General features: G+C 41.9%; 1 protein-coding gene across 1 annotated transcript in view; it reads left to right on the top strand.

Moving 5' to 3' along the window:
- LOC124594841 (sialin-like) overlaps positions 1-18,889 on the top strand; it is a 424,449-nt gene that overhangs the window by 48,100 nt on the left and 357,460 nt on the right. The window lies entirely within an intron of this gene.

Below are 18,889 nucleotides of genomic sequence, written 5' to 3'. Positions count from 1 at the left end.
ACAGTAAAGCCTATCCTTAATACAATGTAAGGCCTCAGAGGAAGCAACGATGAAAGCTCAGAACAGTGGCGTCAGTCCCTTCGACAGGCTTAAAAGGCCCGCCACACACGTTCCGGTATACCGGTCAGGTAAACGTGCACAGATATACCGGAAAGATATAGCTGTGCAGGCTGGAGCACACACATGCTAAGCTAAACCGGAAGATTTTTACTCAGTCAGTCGAGAAATGGCGAGCGGACAAGAAGACGACGCGATCAAGTTAGTCGGTTTGTTAGTGGCCGTGAAGTGTAAAAGGAAGCAAACACGGAAAACGTGGTGTAAAGAGTAGCATACAAAGAGAAATGAATACACTCATAAAAGAGAGTTATGTTCAGATCCTTCAGATTAGCGTAATTATTTGCGGATGAATGAAAACGTCTACCAAAAACTACTGTCGCTTGTGACTCCTTTAATACAAAGGAAAAATACAGTTATGAGAACTTCTATTTCTGCCTATCAAAGACTGACAGCTACTCTGAGGTTTCTTGCAACGGATCGATAGTACGAATGTCTCAAATATTCTACTATATCACCCCAAACTCTTGGCAAAATAATTCCAGAGACATGTGACGCCATCTACAATGTGCTGAAAGCAGTCTATCTTCAGGTATGTATAATAAATATTTTTTTTATTTTTTTTTATTCTTAGTAACTCTTTTTGCAATTCAAAGACAAAAATTGTAACCGAAGCATAATAATGAGTAATACATAAAATTAGAAAAATAATTGGAAATTTGGTAGTATTCGTCAGTTACGACCGTAGAAAAATTTAAAATGTCTCAAAAATCAAATATTATTAAAGCTAGCTAAGTAAGTAGCTGCTGAGTCTGGAAGTGAAAGTTCTTGATTGGTTACAAACCCTGCAGGCTCTGTTCGTTGTGTAAACTGATCATATGAAGCAGCTACGGTAGGAATTGGTGAGCTCGTACTTGAGCTGGACTGCTTCGATATTAGGAGCTGTATGAACTCGTTGGCACGTTAAGCATTCCCATTTCAGCTTGATATAGGAAGTCACTAATACTTTTTTCAACAATAAACGCTGTCGTTTTTCCAGTGTCCTCATTCTCATTGCAATAGATTTTCGCACTACATCATACCTTTCATCTTGGGGCGAAGGCTTTTTTAAAATGATCTTTCACTGATAGCAGGGCGTCATAAGTCAATTCCACATTTTTCCTTTTTTTGCCAAATTAGGTCGTGTTATTGGGAGTTCTTTGGATTTTTGAGGACTCTCGTTTTTCTCTGAGGGAGTTTGTGGGGCAGCATCCTCGATTCTATCCTGAAGGTAGCATATTATTAGACCCTACAAGTAATGTACTCTGATTTTATTGTTTATATCAGGAATATAGTTTAAAATAAGACAAAACTATAACATAAAAATAACAAAAAACTTCTTAAAAACCTATTAAACAAGTAGTTTTACTGTAGCATTTTAAAATTCTATTTCTTATTTTCTTTATAACCCAACTTTTTAACAAGCATTGTTTTGTGTTTTTTTAAGTGTTATTTTTATTTTGCTTGTAAAAGTAAATTTATAAAGCCTGCTGCAATAATCATCGCTATCCATTCACCGTGTGAAGAAATATTATTAATTTGCTGTTTCAGTTTCTAGACTCCGCTGAGAAATGGAAAGTTATTGCTAAAACATTTGAAGACAGATGGAATTTTCCACATTGCCTTGGTGCCATGGATGGTAAACATATAGACATAGTTCCCCCAGTGAATTCCGGATCTTTTTACTTCAACTACAAAGGCAGACACAGTGTGGTACTTCTTGCAATAGTGGATGCTAACTATTGGTCCCTTTTAATAGATTTTGGAACTAATGGACGTGTTTCTTATGGAGGCGTTCTTCAGAGTAATAAATTTTATGAAAAGTTAGAGAGTAATGAGCCCAAACTTCCAAAGCCATGCAATGTTACAGAAAATTTCGAGTATGTCCCTTACGTTTTTGTGGCTTATGACGCCTTTCCTCTTACACTTAATATTACGAAGCCTTTTCGACAAGCGCAAATAGACTTAGCTAGTAAAGAAATTTACAACTACCGAATTTCTAGAGCAAGACACGTTGTCGAAAATTGTTTTGGAATACTTGCATCCAGATTTCGTATATTCCATACTCAAATCAATTTGGAACCAGAGGACATAATAAACGTGGCGATGGCAACATGTGCATTGCATAATTTTTTGAGGGAACAACATCCAAGCTTTTATGCTCCTCCAAACAGTACCTATCAGGAGACGTACGAGCCGGCCGCGGTGGCCGAGCGGTTCTAGGCGCTACAGTCTGGAACCGCGCAACCACTACGGTCGCAGGCTCGAATCCTGCCTCGGGCATGGATGTGTGTGATGTCCTTAGATTAGTTAGGTTTAAGTAGTTCTAAGTTCTAGGGGACTGATGACCTCACCAGTTAAGTCCCATTGTGCTCAGAGCCATTTTGAGACGTACGATGCAACTACTGCCATTGTATGTTTGGATACCTCGGAATCAAATATGATCGCACCGAAACGTCTAAACCACGGGAACATAACGTCTGGTGCAAAACAGCTGAGAAATGGGTTCATTTCATACTTCATGAATGAAGGCAAAGTACAATGGTAAGACAATAGGGTTCTTCGAAACAAAAAATAGACTAAAAGAAGAAATTCGGCCTTATTAAGTTAATAATTCATACAGTTCAATACATTTTGCATTAATTAATAAAACACGTGGACCCTAAATATAAACTTTCCATTTGTTAATACAAAATGTAGTTAAATTAAATTATTACTATTGTAAATAATCTGAGTACGCACTTCATCGATCTCACATCCATCCTCGTCATCCCAGTTTGACACAGACGCACCGGGAATATCTTGATCGCTAAGAAAATCGAACAAATCTAACAAGGAGACGGCACGACCGTGGGGTCGGGGTTTTGTCCGAAATTTTGTGTGGTGAAAGAGGATCCAAAGCACCTCACGTGGTTAAAATATTAGGACGCACTACCCGAAACATCCCGAGAAAAATCGATCCAAAATTTCTTAGGTGCCTTATGAGTATACAATGTTAGTCCATTGTGGAGACGCCGTCTGGCCTAGGTGGTTAGGTCTCGGATCCTTATACCAGATGTCTCGGGTGCGATTCCTCTTCTGGCAATTTTTTTTTCTTCTGTTTCATTTTCTTTTGTTATTCCGCCAATTATTCAGAAAGTTTCCCAAACCTAGGTTATGTTTATCAAATTAGTTACATTATTGAATACAAATTACTTTCTTTTTGTCCAACAACACAATTCATGGCCGTGGGGTTTTCACTTTTCATTGTAAAGTATATATACCAGTAAAGTATATATAGAAGAATAACAAAGTCGATTGGGAAACATTCAATTTTCATACATATAATAATTATAAACAAGAACATAGCATAGCGAGAGATTTCTTCCGAAGATGTCGATACAATTAAATTATTTTCGCCGGACGGTGTGGTCGTGCGGTTAAAGGCGCTTCAGTCTGGAACCGCGTGACCGCTACGGTCGCTGGTTCGAATCCTGCCTCGGGCATGGATGTGTGTGATGTCCTTAGGTTAGTTAGGTTTAAGTAGTTCTAAGTTCTAGGGGACTTACGACCACAGATGTTGAGTCCCATCAAAAAAAAAAAAAAAAAAAAAAATTTCCATCAACAGCCCTTCATAATACACCACTGCATCCTTCAAACGCAATTTTGATAGATCACTATGAATGTATTCTTCAGCAATTTCTGCACCTATTACAGACGAGCCAGCAACGTCTTCAGTCGACATGTTTAACCTCGGATCAGAATAACACGTTGAAATTTGAGACAGGGACGTCTGTTCACGACGAAATCGAAAAACAAACTGCCATTTACTTCTCATGGCTCGCGCACAGTCCTATGCGCAGATGACCGTTATAATCCCAAGGGGACCCTTACAAAGCCCCTTTAAACCTTGAAACCCCATAAAACGAAATAGAACAACATACACGAATATTTTCAGTGAATGAAAAAATTTACGTTCTTGAGCTAAAATAATGTTATAAAAATAATGTAGGTTTGAGATACTTTTTGAATAATTGGTGGAATAACAAAAGAAAATGAAACAGAAGAAAAAAAAGTGCCAGAGGAGGAATCGAACCGGAGACATCTGGCGTAAGGGTCCGAGCCCTAACCATCTAGGCCAGACGGCGGCTCTGCAGTGGACTATCATTGTATACTCATTAGGCACCTAAGAAACTTTGGATCGATTTTTCTCGGGATTTTCCGGGTAGTGTGTACTAAGATTTTAACCACGCGAAGTGTTAGGGGTCCTCTTTCACCACACAAAATTTGGGACAAATTCCCGACCCCACGGTCGTGCAGTCTCCTTGTAAGTACCTCAATTTTGACGTGTAACGTTCTCTGTTGAAGCTACGGATTGCATCGGCATTTCGCATTTCTTCTTCTCTGTACGTACATTACTTCTTGAATTATTTATTATTTAAACTAGAGATTGCTTTGTAGCATCAGGTTCTAACTCCTTCAATTTAATAACAAGTCTTTCATAGGCTACATCTCTCCTATCACGATCGTGGTCCTCTTTACTTTTCACCTGCCACAGGCAAGGCTCCAACCTATACACTTCTATATCCTCTTCTATCATTTAGTTCCGTTTTCGATTTGACATGTTGACCACAAGAGTGAGCACTACCGTGCGTGTAGTCACTAGTTAACACTGTTGTGTACGTAAATACAAAGACAACCGACGCTCTCAAGAGAGCTAGCCCCAGCTAACTAAAAGCCTGTACGGGCGTGTCGGGGTGTCTCACACAAACGCTCAGGTCTACACGCCTGCGCAGTTAGAAAGAATTGAATTGTGATTCTTCTCTGGTCGCCTGCGCAGGTCGCTATGCCTGTACAGTTTGGCCTGTAGCACCTGGAACACAGGCTCCGGTTTACGAGTACAGATTGACCTGACAGGTATACCGGAACGTGTGTGGCGGGCCTTAGATAACATCGTGAAACGATGAGGTGAGTAGCACCCGTCCAGAGGCCAGGCTTTCGAAACCGGAAGAATTGTCTGGTGTCGTCCATGCGTCGGATTTCATAGCTGCCGGCGGCGTAAAACTTTTGATTCGGTTTTCATGTCTCGCGGATAGGTCCGTCGGAAGTGGCGGCTCCTGCAAGAGATGGTACGGCCGCCTGGTGTCTTTGTCGTGACTGCGACATGGAGAGATCGCGATGCGCGGTGTTCAAAAATGGCGCTGAGCACTATGGGACTTAACATCTGTGGTCATCAGTCACCTAGAACTTAGAACTACTTAAGCCCAACCAACCTAAGGACATCACACACATCCATGCCCGAGGCAGGATTCGACTCTGCGACCGTAGCGGTCGCGCGGTTCCAGATTGAAGCGCCTAGAACCGCTCGGGTACTGCGGCCGGCTGCTCGGTGTTCAGGGGCTATGTAGACTGCACGCGTCTGAGAGGTTGCTGCTTCCTCATGCGTAGATCTGATATAGGAATTCCTTACTGGGGGAACTGCACTGCCTTAAGATTCTTCTAAAAAATCTAAGACTGGGAGCTGTTTAACCAACAGCTAAATTTGTGGTCGTTCTTCCTTAAATCGATCTGAACAAATACTCCTGGTTGCTTGACAGTTGTGGCTGATTACAGTGACGATCCCGAATATTTTAGTCAGTTTGTGGGCATACATTATATTTATGTTTAGCGTCGGCTGGAATTCATTTTACCAGTTGCTGAACATCTGAAATTCAGCCTGCATTTCGTAAGCTCTTGTAATGACTTTACTTTCGAGTGCACAGCTGCGTCGTCGGTGAGCTGCTTGAGAGACCTAGAAAGTTCTGCCAGGTGATGAGTCTTTCATAATTCGTCGTAATGGGTCGTAATGGGGGCCTTAGTAGATGAAGTTTTGACAAGGAACCCACGTCCGAAAATGTTCAAACTGGATGTAAAATAAGTTTGTTGATCATACCACTTTCAAATTTCCCGCTTCACGACACACTCTCACAGCAGAGATCTGTGTGCTCTACAGAAGCCCATGGAATGGCCATTGATAAAAGCACTCGTCGTCGGGTTCTCTTCAGTATGCCGAAGGACATCCTCTTCACAGTCGAGAATGCGGCACTTCTGTGGAGCACCTCAACCAACCCTCATAGTTGCCAACGTACCAGTTTGTCGCAACCGTTGTTTCGTCAGGACAAAATCGTACGCGATGTCACAAATACAGGCGGCCGGAATGGCCGGGCGGTCCTAGGCGCTTCAGTCTAGAACCGCGCGACCGCTACGGTCGCAGGTTCGAATCCTGCCTCGGGCATGGATGTGTGTGATGTCCTTAGGTTAGTTAGGTTTAAGTGGTTCTAAGTTGTAGGGGACTGATGACCTCAGATGTTAAGTCCCATAGTGCTTAGAGCCATTTTTTTTTCTGTTGCAGCAACGTTTAAGCATCTTAATGACTTGTTTCATTTGGCATTAGAGGAAAGATTCTGCCACTGCTAATTGTGTTTGTATTCAGAAGGGTGTAGAAGTTAATTATTTTATAGGAATAAACGATTAAGGCGTCTCCTCCAGAAATTCATTTGATACCAATGTATCGCATAGTACAGTGCGGTTAGTAGGCGCTTGTTGCGAAAAGAGTGACGCGACAGAAACGATGGGAACCACTGTATAAACGAATAAATTTTTACTTTTCCGTTGATGTTAAATTACACTACTGGCCATTAAAATTGCTACACCACGAAGATGACGTGCGACAGACACGAAATTTAACAGACAGGAAGAAGATGCTGTGATATGCAAATGATTAGCTTTTCAGAGCATTCACACAAGGTTGGCGCCGGTGGCGACACCTACGACGTGCTGACATGAGGAAAGTTTCCAACCGATTTCTGATACACAAACAGGAGTTGACCGGCGTTGCCTGGTGAAACGTTGTTGCGATTCCTTGTGTAAGGAGGAGAAATGCGTACCATCACGTTTCCGACTTTGATAAAGGTCGGATAGTATTCTATCGCGATTTCGGTTTATCGTATCGCGACATTGCTGCTCGTGTTGGTCGAGATCCAATGACTATTAGCAGCACGGATCGTGCAGTCACGTCTCGATCCCTGAGTCAACAGATGGGGACGTTTGCAAGACAACAACCATCTGCACGAACAGTTCGACGACGTTTGCAGCAGCTCAGAGACAATGGCTGCGGTTACCCTTGACGCTGCATCACAGAAAGGAGCGCCTGCGATGGTGTACTCAACGACTAACCTGGGTGCACGAATGGCAAACTTCATTTTTTCAGATGAATCCAGGTTCTGTTTACAGCATCATGATGGTCGCATCCGTGTTTGGCGACATCGCGGTGAACGCACATTGGAAGCGTGTATTCGTCATCGCCATACTGGCGTATCACCCGGCGTGATGGTATGGGGTGCTATTAGTTACACGTCTCGGTCCCCTCTTGTTCGCATTGGCGGCACTTTGAACAGTGGACGTTACATTTCAGATGTGTTACGACCCGTGGCTCTACCCTTCACTCGATCCGTGCGAAACCCTACATTTCAGCAGGATAATGCACGACCGCTTGTTGCAGGTCCTGTACGGGCCTTTCTGGATACATAAAATGTTCGACTGCTGCCCTGGCCAGCACATTCTCCAGATCTCTCGCCAACTGAAAACATCTGGTCAATGGTGGCCGAGCAACTGGCTGTCACAATACGCCAGTCACTACTCTTGATGAACTGTGGTATCGTGTCGAAGCTGCATGGGCAGCTGTACCTGTACACGCCATCCAAGCTCTGTTTGACTCAATGCCCAGGCGTATCAAGGCCGTTATTACGGCCAGAGGTGGTTGTTCTGGGTACTGATTTCTCAGGATCTATGCACCCAAATTGCGTGAAAATGTAATCACATGTCAGTTCTAGTATAACATATTTGTCCAATGAACACCCGTTTATCATCTGCATTTCTTCTTGGTGTAGCAATTTTAACGGCTAGCAGTGTACCTATCGATCGCGTGGTTATAATGGATGTAGCATTAGATATGTCTTCTGTTAGAAGTCCTCTGGAAGGAACGGTCTCGTTGCACTGATCGGGCCATTCTAATGTACGACCACTAAGTCACTTTCATTTCTATCAAACATTCCGACATTTGAGATTTATATTTATAAGCGACAGAAATTATGAGTGTCAGGATGTGTTACACCCACAGCGAAAATACAGAATTTTAGTGATGTTTGAGAATTTTCTTCGACACTCTAGCTTCTTTTGCTCCTTATGTTGGAGAAAGTAACAAACACACTGTTTTCTTTTCTAGAAAAGATTAACGGAACAGATTACGTTAACATTTCTCCTCTTATTTCGTTGTCGCCGAAATAAAACAATGATGCAACACACAAATAATTAAAAGTAAGTTTGACGTCTGCAGCTGCTATTCGCCAATTTGCTTTGACTCGAGACTTACTGGTACATGAAGTATATGACCAACACTGTTCCTTCTCCCACTTTCCTACCTCCAGTCCACATTCCTCTTTTAAAGAATCACTATCTCTTGTCGTCTGAAGTTGAAGTATTATTGATATGTTCTTGCAAGGACACCAGCAAAAGTAAAAAAAAAGGGTAATGGAATGTAGTCGAATTAAATCAGGCAAGGAAATGTGACACTAAAAGTAATAGATGTGTTTTGCTGTTTCAGTAGTAGTAGTAGCTGTAGTAAAGAGAATACAAAATGACGATTGGAAATAGCAAGGAAAGCTTTCCTGAAAGAGACAAATTCGTTAACATGGAAGGTAAATTTGTTACAGGAAGTCTTTTCTAAAGATATTTGTCTGAAGTTTAGTCTTATGTGGAAGTGAAACGAGGACGTCAATAGTTCTGACAAGAAAATGAATATACACATTTGAAATGTGGTGCTACAGAAGAATGCTGGAGAGTAGGTAGATCGAGTAACTAATAACGAAGTACTAATCGAATTGGGGAGAAAAGAAATTTATGGCGGAACTTGACTAAAAGAAAGGATCTATTGATAGCACACATCCTGAAGCAATAAGAGGTCCTCAATTTGTTAATGGACGGAAGTGCCGAAGGTAAAACTTGTAGGAGGACATCAAGGTTTGACTAATTTGCACGTTAGGTTGGGTTGCAGTAGTTATGCAGAGATGAATAGGCTAGGATAAACTGTCGTCGAGAGCTTCGTCAAACCAATCTTCGGATTGAAGATCACAACGACTGAATATTACTGTACCAGGGCGTCAGTGTTGTTGCCCATCGCGCAGAATAAATCGAATGTTGTTTGTTGTAGCCATCTTTTTTAGTTCATTGTGGATTAGAGCCTCGCTCAATGCTCAAAGGGTAAAGCAAAATTACGACTTCACGGCCCGTCGTTAGAGACGTAGCGTAAGCTCGGTTTGGAGAAGGATAAGAAAACATCGTTTCCAGAATACCTATCTTGGCATTTGCGTTTAGTAATTTAGGGCAACCACAGAAATCGTATATCCGAATGGCGTAATAGGAGTTTGAACCCCAGTCATCCCGAATGTGAGTCCAGTGTGTCATACGCTCCACCGCACGCAATACCACCGCATGTGCCTCATCTCAGATCGTCAAGCATGAGAAAACCCTTGTGCATTGTTTTCCATGTACCACATAATTTTAGTACTTCAATCGACCTTTGTGCCATATGAGACCAGAGCTCATTCCTTTACGTCAACAGAAAGTTTAAGAAAAGTCACAGAGCATTATAATTATATTGACGTATTGCAGCTTCTGATTTGTACACAAACTTATCAGTAATAGATTCTGAAAAATCCTGAGACTGTGGAGAAATCACTCTCTTTCTCACCTCACCTTCCTTTTCTTTATTTTTCTCTATTTTTTCCAATGTGTAACTGGAAATACGTGATAGCTGAGCATTTTGATCAATAGCTTGAGACGTCACAAATCTAACAGGAAACCCGCCATTCAGATTTCCATAGACTCTGGTTTTGTTATTCGTCTTAACGTGAACTATACCAAATGGTTCAAATGGCTCTGAGCACTATGGGACTTAACTTCTGAGGTCATCAGTCTCCTAGAACTTAGAACTACTTAAACCTAACTAACCTAAGGACATCACACACATCCATGCCCGAGGCAGGATTCGAACCTGCGACCGTAGCGGTAGCGTGGTTCCAGACTGTAGCGCCTAGAACTGCTCGGCCACTCTGGCCGGTGATCTATACCTATGACAAAGTTGCGTACATGCGAGAATATCTCTTCACCTGAAGTTTGCGTCCCACAGAATCTACTTATAGTAAAACGTGACAAAAGGTTGGAAAGACGAGGAAATTAAGCTTGTATGAAACCAAAGGATAGCTGCCTTCACTACTCTTAGCAATATAACAGTCATTTTAATCACAGCACTTCTTCTTACGGATGGAACACTGTACGCTACTAAAACGCAATCCTGTTCGTATTCTCAGGCGTACCAACAAATGCATAAACCATCGTAATCTCTGTGTGAAAAATGATATTTTTGCTTGAAAAATAGGTAATATGAAAAGAAATAACTCTATGTCGGCCAGACTGTTCGCACTATTGAAGAGCGCCGCATAGAACATGAAAAGTGTTACCATCTGCGCTATCCCGAAAAGTCAACTGTAGCAGAACACGCTCTGGAAAACTGACACCGAATTGCATTCGATGAGACGTCTATTATTAAACGGACTAGTGGCTTCTGGGATAGCGTGATAAACGAGGCCATATAGATTATAATTTCTGACATCACCTTCTATAGAGACGGTGGATTGCAGCTGAGTACAGCACGGGATTTAGTGCAGAGGGAGTTGAAGATGGCCCGGCGGTCGCGCGGCCACAACATTACCATGTATGGTGTGTAATCGAGCACCAGTGACGTCACGAGAGACGGCGCGCCTATATAAGCACGGCAATGACAACCACACGACAGTCATCCACTTGACAATGGCAGAGGAGATCTCTGCCGAAAGTGCGTGAGCAGTAAACCACTTGACGCGGCTTGAAACCCGAGAATGTTTTATTAAAGAAATAACTCATTCGAATTCGTTTTATCACATAAAGAAAATTTTAATTTGTGTCTTACTTGAACGGACAATGCAGAATAAACGTTTACAAAATGCAAGGAGAAATTGAACGAGACTCTTGGACAAACAGAAGTGTTACAGGAAAATGGTGGCACCGGCGAAAGCAGAACAAATCTGCAGCCGTGACGTTTCCTGTTTTTTTGTTTCGGGGGCAGTCTCTTTGTCCGATGCAGCCTTTCTGGAATCTGTAGCCAGTCAGTAGAAATAATACTTGTTTTTGAACAATGCATAGACTAAAAAAAAGGATGGTATGCAAAGAGACTTCACCAATATCTCTACCTGAGTTTATCCACATTTCGAGGATATACATGGTTTAATTATTTCAGTACGTACTATGCCTATCTTCTGTTTGAAGAATACAATTTTCTATGAAAAAAGCTATGACTATGATCAGCTGTCTGGCTAGTAACTACGAGGAAAAATGCTTCGATGTTTACATATGGCTGATGAGGCAATTAAATGAAATAAAGCATTATAGTGAACGTATAATGTTCGAGAAGGTATAATGTTTGGTATGTCAAGAATTAAGCCAGGTACATAAAAGGCGTGATTGTAGGTGACTTCTCAGGAAAGTGGCACGTTATTAATGGTTCTACACACTGAAAAAGTGGCCTTAAGGAGTATGAGCGGCGGCTGTTTGGTTAACATGACGTCAAAATTCACTCGTGATAGCACAGTGAACGATAATTGGTGATCAGTCACATCACTTTTCATCTAGCTGACACACCAGTTCACTGATATACTACACACCGAAGGTCTTCCTAGGTGTCTAGAGCAGCAACAGCATGGTTACAAGATTCTGCCGCGTGCTTGAACATGGCCCCCGCTCCCTGACATTATAAACTTGTAGTAGCTGGCGAAACACTCAGTGTTTCTACTGTCATCTATGAATACTGCAACGGACGCCAGTTACTCTAGATCACAACTTTTATTTCAACAAGAATGCAGAATGTATATCCAACAGTTCACCTAACATTTCCAACAGTTTGAGTGTTGTTCAGATAATTGCGATTTGATTACATGAGCGAACAACTTGATACATTGCGGCACTAATGCACATATCTGGTCTGCAAGCCATGTTCACAGCGTAACACATTCCAAGTCTACACAGACAGCGGACCGAACTTAGCTATGAGAACACTGATATTAAAAACAAATAATTTTTCTGCGACGTAATATGTATAAAGTGGACGTTGCACAATAAGAGACAGTCCATGAATAGCCAATTAACTAGTTTCAAGCAATATATACATGACAGAGTTGAGATATCAGCGCGACTGCTACGGTCGCAGGTTCGAATCCTACCTCGGGCATGGATGTGTGTGATGTCCTTAGGTTAGTTAGGTTTAAGTAGTTCTAAGTTCTAGGGGACTGACGACCATAGATGTTAAGTCCCATAGTGCTCAGAGCAATTTGAACCATTTGAGATATCAGCTAATAATTGTGGTATTAGGTATTTGTACAAAGCGTGTCGCGAGTGGATCTGCTAAACAAATACGAGAGGAAGATGTATGCTGTGCGTATGCGACAGAAGATTTGCTGCAGGAAACGTGCTTGGTGACTATGCGCGTTGTTGTGTTTTCAACAACACACTGACATTTAGGGAACGCACAACCTTAATTCATACACATATTCTGTAACAAGATAGGGTATCAAAAATTGACCGTGCATTCATCTGCAGCAACTGCAGTGAAAACTTGTCGTGTACAATACGTGGTCTTGGAAATAGAGTTAAAGAGAAAGGATATGTACCATGGAAGAGTGCCACATCAAATGCCTGGTGTAAGATCACCACTTTTAATGTCACGATATAAAGTGAAAAACCTACTGTAGCATCACCTCTGGTAAAGGTCACGATGTTACTGTGATTAACGTACGAACACTGTGAAAATCCTTACAAATCGAATAACTGGACTCGGTGCATTATGTCCGATACTGTGCAAATATTCACAAACAAGACGATTTAATCAGTCATTGGACTAAAACTGTGGCAAACGGAAAGGTCTTCCGCGTATCCTTAAAACGGAGCTTCTAAAACTAGGATCGGGTGGCAGGTACGGTAAAAAATGGGATCTCGGCCGTCCTGTCAAAGAAAAAAATGAAATAAAATTATATCAAAGGTGCCCTCCATATGTGACACTTGAGGAACAAAATGAAATTAAAGCTAGAAAAAGACAAAAATAGTGTAAGTTGTGAAAAACGAGCTACGAATAGAAGAGCAATCTGAATACGCGAAAGTATTGAGGTAGTTGTGCGTTACTTGTACAGTGCAGGAACAGCACTATAAGCTAAAAAAGATTAAAATAATAAAATTTACCAAACTTGTCCTAACTGAACTCGAACCCAACACCTTCGAGTCATAAACCACCGTGTTCGGGATATGTTCGCCATTTTTGCAGAGATTAGTGATCTGTTTCTGTAATTTTTATTTAGGGAAATTGGCATATTCGAATTTTTATGTAGGACAAATGGATTTTTGTTTCTCGTCAGTCTCAATGGATGAGTGACGCGACCATAGTACAACTATAAATGATCTCACCGGTGAAGGAAGTCGGAACTATCGGCTAGAAATCTTACTAAATAACTACTGTTACCCATTTCGTATAGACTGTGTTAAAAAGTCATGTATCACCTTCCGTGCTATTGCTAAGTGGCAAAGAACCATACGGATAAAATTAATCGAGTGCAAAGAAAATCATTTAACTAGCTAAGCATCTAGCTAAATATTCATGGACACCCACCTTTACAAGAGACAGTTATCTACATTGTGTTGTTTCCTCTTTTGCGCTAATCATGGTTCGAAGCAGTAGATGTTCTTCATGTACTGATCTTTTATTTAAAAAGTGGTACACTTATACACTGAGGAGTCAAAGAAACTGGTACACCTGCCTAATATCGAGTAGGGCATCCGCGAGCACGTAGAAGTGCCGCGACACGACGTGGCACAGACTCGACTAATGTCTGAAGTAGTGCTGGAGGGAACTGACATCCTGAATCCTGCAGGGCTGTCCACAAATCCGTAACAGGACGAGGTGATGGAGATCTATTCTGAACAGCACGTTTCTAGACATCCCAGATATGCTCAATAATGATCATGCCTGGGGAGTTTGGTGGCCAACGTAAGTGCTTAAGGGGCTCCGGAACGCCCTATACTTGCAATGTTAAAATAACGCTTATAAATTACGTCTTTCTTCACAAAGTATTTGAGGTAGGAAGTTGAATTTTTTACAGATTATTTATTGGAATATGGGTTACAACTTAACACAGGGATTTTACAAAATTTTAGTTCAGTTATTAAAGATGATTTTTTTTCAATTGTAATGAAAATTCACAACATTTTTTTGCAATTTTTTTATTTATATATAAAAAAATATACAGTTTTTTGGAAAAAGGCTGTGTTAAATTATGCAGAAGGTACTGTGTAACATTTACTGAAAGTTTGAAACAAATATGTTTGGAAGATCCTTAGATAACATGTAATTAGTATGAGAAAATAAAAGTTTTGGGAATCGAGCGACAAAGATTGGATTAACTTTTTAGTGCATTCCAGGTCCATAGGATGGATTATCTTCATCCTCTGCAAACTCCTCCTCCAGCTTCCTCTTGTTCCTCCTCCTGTTTACTCTTGCTTGTATTTCTAGACTCTTTACAGCCCTGTCTGCAGCCCGAAGGCGTTCCTTGTCTAAAGCAAGCATCGCTCGTTGTTGTGTTCGTAGATTTTGCTACCATTTTCTTCAGTTGCAGTTACTGCAACACTGTTCCAAAAGGTGGTCGTGTATGAACACTTATCACATTTCAGTTGTATTTCACTAGCAAGTCCTACATGCTTTATTATGGAGAGTTCCAGACCAACTTCACTACAATGAATACATCTTACACAGTTTGAAAAAATTCCTTTGAGAACCGACATATCAAATATTTCATTCACATCCGATTCGCCCATAAAACATTCATAGTTTTCACTCATTGAACCAAGCTTCTTCTGTGAAGTATTTTCTTTCCCACTTTGACTGCTATGGGCAGGTGTACTTGAGAGGTTAGGTTCACTCACTTGGTTATCGTCTTTATTATTTACAGTAATAACACATACCTTTGGCTTTCCAACATTTCTCCTTTTCTTAAAAGCCTTCAGAGGACTTCTAATAACTTTACTTTTACTCATTATTATACTTCAACAAAACAGAGACTCAAGAAACAGAATTAATTACGAATATTTTCGAGATAACGACAGAGTAAATAAGCATGAAACAATCGACAATCACACCAGCGATATATATTGAACCATCACAGGTTAGCCACAACACATACTTTATCTCACATCACTAAAATGTACCTGATGAACACGGACGTTAATAATAACACCATTTGACAGCAGTTTAACAGCGCCACAGTGGGTCACGCCCATGTAGAACACATTTCAAAAAAAATTTAAAAATAGTTGTAGTCTTCGGAATTGAATAAATTATATATCTATTAAAAGGTAATAGTCTGCAGATTCAGAAAACGCAAAAAAGTAACAATTGAACTTTTCATGATTTTGAGCCTTTCCGGAGCCCCTTAAAGTCAGAAGAGTGTTCCTGGAGCCACTCTGTAGCAATTCTGGACGTGTGGCGTGTCGCATTGTCCTGCTGGGATTGCTCAAGTCCTTCTGAATGCACAATGGACATGAATGGACGCAGGTGATGAGACAGGGTGCTTACGTACGTGTCACGTGTTAAAGCCATATCTAGACGTATCATTGGTCCCATATCACTCCAGGTGCACAAGCCCTGCTGACATGCAGGATCCGTGTATTAATGAGGTTGTCTCCATACCCGTAAACGTCCATCCGCTCTATACAATTTGAAACGAGACTCATCCGACCAGGCAACGCGTTTCCAGTCATTAACAGTCCGCTGTCGATGTTACCGGGCCCAGGTGAGGCGTAAAGCTTTGTGTCGTGAAGTCACCAGTGGCACACGAGTGGGCCTTCGGCTCCGAAAGCCCGTATCGATGATGTTTCATTGGATAGTTCGCACGCTGACACTTGTTGATGGCTTAGCATCGAAATCTGCAGCAATTTACGGATGGGTTGCACTTCTGTCACTTTGAACGATTCCCTTCAGTCGTCGTTGGTCTCATTCTTGTAGGATCTTTTTCCGGCCGCAGCGATGTCGGAGATTTGATGTTTTACCAGATTCCTGATATTAAAGGTACACTCGGAGATGCTATGTCCCATCGCTCGTGCACAGACTATAACACCACGTTCAAACTCACTTAAATCTTGATAATCTGACATTGTAGTAGCAGTAACTGATCTAACAACTGCTCCAGACACTTGCTGTCTTATATAGATGTTCCCGACCGCAGCGCCGTCTTCTAACTGTTTACATATCTCTATATTTGAATACACATGCCTAACCAGTTTCTGTGGCGCTTCATTGTACTATAAAACCAACTGTTGTTTTGTTTTCTTTTCACTTTTCGTCAGGACGTACAGTGTTTCTTTGACAATCCGTTGTGACAGCCCTCAACTATTTTTAACATTACAGTAGTGCACTTGGCTGAAGAAATTATAAAAAGTATTACATAATCCCTGCTTAGCACTGCGCCTGTCTCCATCATGTAACAGGACTCCCACCTCACACAGCACTGTACTGTCGCCTCGAGATATCCTTCACTGGGACGATACAACGCACTTGTGAACCTAAATTGTTCATAAATGGCCTCTAACCAAGCCCGTCAGTCCAGACGTATTCGTTCGGAGTAAATATTTAAAATCTATGTGTAATCGTAGGAATAGGCATGGAATGCTCACTGGGAATTTGTCTGACATCAGTCTCGAAATGCCAACAACGAGGAAACCGTGATGACTTCATTATAAATATATCGTGAGTATTCAGTTCTGTCTTTCTCGATAAGCATATCTAACAGGAAAATAAGGACGGTAATGTTTATCGGTGTCGCAGAAAAACAGCGGAAACTCACCTCGAGATAACCTTTACTGGGACAGGGCGGATTTCTGCTTAACAACGTGAGGGACTGCGGGGTTTCCTCCGCATGGTCAAAGATAAGACGCTGCTGATTCGGGGAATTACTAGCAGTTGAAGCCACTGACGCTGGAAAGAAGGTTTGTACAAACTGTTGTTTTAGGTCCACGGCTCGGAACTGTCGCTGCGAAACAAGTGACGTTGATGGTACAAATGGTGGTAGCGTTGCGTCCAGTGATATCGGAGCTACTGCGTCCGCTGAGTAATAGCACTGCGATGAGAACTGGAGACGAAATTGTCTGTCGCGTAAACTGAAAAAGCGTCCCAGGGTTCGCCCAAAGTGACCTGTGGAAAATGCAGAGAATGTGAAATAGATTGAGCGGACGGTGATGCGAAGCCGCTCCGCCAAAGTATCTGTCCAATGTCTTTGGCTCATTGATCTGCTAGGCTAACTCAAGTGCAATACGTTAGCTAATGAGACTCGGACGTGGGCTAAACTCAGATCGAATCGGCACGATGGATTGACGACGGTTAGTTTGACGCACTGCCCAGACTATAGTTTTAGGCGTTTTCGGCGCTTGTTAGGCAAATGCTTGGTCGATTCCCAATCACCGCATTGAAAAATACTGTGTACAAGCAATTAAAATTAGATAACACTCAGAATGAAGATTACACGATTCACAGTCAGACAGCGGACACTTCTTCGTTCCCGTATAGCTTTACTCCTCCCCCCCCCCCCCTACTTAACCTCTTTCAGGGTTAACTGACGACCTTGACGACAAAAAGGGTTTCCGACCGTGAAGTCAAAATACAAGAGCGGTTGATTAAGTAATGCAACACTTTTTTTCTCGGTCAGTTTCTGTTGAAGAAATATGGAATTTGTTGTGGGACATCGTGGAATATTCTCGCTTCAGCCCCTATAGTTTCATGCAGTTCTGATTGGTGGCAGTGCTACACGTAGATTGAAAATGGCGTCTGCAACGGAGGTGCGTTCTAAGCAGAGAGCGCTCATTGAATTTCTTTAGGTGTTAAACCAAAGCATCGCACATGTCTGTGGATACCTGGCAGGAAACGAAAGCGAGACGTCTGTCATCATCGCAACAACGTCGCGCAAACCTGTCCTGCCTGCCTCCCGCGTGACGGCCCGCCGCACACAGCTGTGCCTCCTGCTTTGTTAGAACGTGCGGACACTCTCATTCGAGATGATCGACAGATCACAATCAAACACCTCGCTGCACAAATGGACGTCTTATGATGGTAGTGCTGACAGACTCGCACACCAATTGGGGTATTCAAAGGTGTGTTCACTGGACTGTTCTTCCCCATCCACCCTACAGCACGATTGTCGCACCTTCCGACTTCCATCTGTTTGGCCTATTGAAGGAGGCACTCATCAAGAAACTGTACGTTGATGATGGGGAGATTATTGATGCGGCAAGACGTTGGCTCCGATGTGGACCAGCAGAGTGGTGTGTTGTGGGCAGTACGTTGTGGCCCAGTAAGTTGGTTGTAAGGGTGTCGCATTGGCGGAGATTTAAGTTAAAAAATAGGAATCCTATTGGAATCCTAAATAAAACCAACCTGCTTTCAGAAAACAATTGTTGTATCACTTACTGATCGTTCCTCGTACAATAAATCTGCCAAATCATGAAGACAGTGGGCCTCGTACAACACGATAAATGCTAGGAGAGAGATTGTGGCTTTGCCTCTTTTCCATCACTCTCAATAAGACATGCTAGACAGGCTGTTGTAATATTGGGCACATATATGTGCCATACCATAAAAATGTGTTAAATTCAGGTG

The sequence above is a fragment of the Schistocerca americana genome, chromosome 2, assembly GCF_021461395.2.
Source record: "Schistocerca americana isolate TAMUIC-IGC-003095 chromosome 2, iqSchAmer2.1, whole genome shotgun sequence".
NCBI classification, from domain to species: Eukaryota; Metazoa; Arthropoda; class Insecta; order Orthoptera; family Acrididae; genus Schistocerca; species Schistocerca americana.
Note: the sequence above shows the minus strand (reverse complement) of the source record. Positions and strands in the feature narration are given on the sequence as shown.